We start from the raw sequence: 1,593 nt of genomic DNA, 5'->3' as shown, positions 1-1,593 counted from the left end.
TCAATGATAATCATGCCATTATATAATTCCGAAAAATTAACGCACTGTAATCTTATAAATCTATCAGCACTTTATCAATATTACAACTTTTATTTCATGTTAAAATGCAAGCACTTTAATTGAAACAAACAAAATGACATAAATGTATGATAAATTAATATGCTAATAGATTACAATGTCCTTATATGGAAAAAATGCACACTATTATTATAATATTTTTTAAACATTACAATTCTAATGATGAATTTTCCATAACGGATATTCAGGTTCATCGGGCTTAACCTCTAAGCAGTTTCACGTACTATTTAACTCTCTATTCAGAGTTCTTTTCAACTTTCCCTCAAGGTACTTGTTTACTATCGGTCTCATGGTTATATTTAGTTTTAGATGGAGTTTACCACCCACTTAGTGCTGCACTATCAAGCAACACGACTCTTTGGAAACACCATCTAGTAATCATTAACGTTATACGGGCCTGGCACCCTCTGTGGGTAAATGGCCTCATTTAAGAAGGACTTAAATCGTTAATTTCTCATACTAGAATATTGATGTTCCATACACTGCATCTCACATTTGCCATATAGACAAAGTGACTTAGTGCTGAACTGATTTCTTTTCGCTCACCGCTACTAAGAAAATCCTTGTTAGTTTCTTTTCCTCCCCTAATTAATATGCTTAAATTCAGGGGGTAGTCCCATATGAGTTGAGGTTGTATAAAACAATGTTAATCGAACAAATATTATTTTGTTCAATATAATGGATTCTACTAATTATACATTTTGAAGATCTATAATATTTACAACAATTCTTTTTAACGCATCATTAATAAGAGGCAATTCTAGATGAAAAAAAAATTAAAATTTTTCTTTTATGCTAGACCTTCCTCAGTATTATTTGATTTGAAAAAAGAAATATATATCTTCAATTTTCTCATACAAAATATACAATGAGATATAGTACCTTCCATTTAAATATTTTAATATTATGAATATTATTTTACAAATGTATGCCTCCCTTCAGACACATACACATTAAAAAATATCCAATAATATACCATATGCTCGAAAATTTCAAAAAAATTTTCAAACAACTTAATTAGCATAGTCTTACAACCCTCAACCATATGTAGTCCAAGCAGCACTATAAAATTAATTAAAGTACATAACAGCATGGACTGCGATATGCGTTCAAAATGTCGATGTTCATGTGTCCTGCAGTTCACACGATGACGCACAGTTTGCTGCGTTCTTCATCGACCCATGAGCCGAGTGATCCACCGCTTAGAGTGATAAAATTTATATTGGTTTATTTCATTACGTCATAAATATGTTTATTGAAAGAAATTAAAAATACACCATTTAACTGGCATATATCAATTCCTTCAATAAAAATGTTTTTATACCTGAACAATGTTGCGAAATGTCTTAGTTTTACATAATCTTTAAAAACGTGGTACATGACAAAAAACTTCATATAATTACTAATAATAAACATTTTTACAGATATATGTAAAACGTTAACCTGAAATCAGGTACAACATTATATATTCAGGTTGTTGCGTTTATATAACGTATGCAAATTAGATAATGAGCA

At 29.9% G+C, this 1,593-nt stretch overlaps 1 non-coding gene across 1 annotated transcript; it reads right to left on the bottom strand.

The window, feature by feature from the left end:
- Positions 1-1,109: 1,109 nt before the first annotated feature.
- On the bottom strand, positions 1,110-1,288 carry LOC115483726. The gene has a single exon (XR_003944584.1). It is a non-coding gene; the product is annotated as a 5.8S ribosomal RNA (ribosomal RNA).
- Positions 1,289-1,593: the final 305 nt, after the last annotated feature.

The sequence above is a fragment of the Drosophila hydei genome, unplaced genomic scaffold (assembly GCF_003285905.1).
Source record: "Drosophila hydei strain 15085-1641.00,03,60 unplaced genomic scaffold, DhydRS2 tig00008152-arrow-arrow-pilon, whole genome shotgun sequence".
In the NCBI taxonomy this organism is placed as follows: Eukaryota; Metazoa; Arthropoda; class Insecta; order Diptera; family Drosophilidae; genus Drosophila; species Drosophila hydei.
This window is presented reverse-complemented; position numbering and strand designations above follow the sequence as displayed.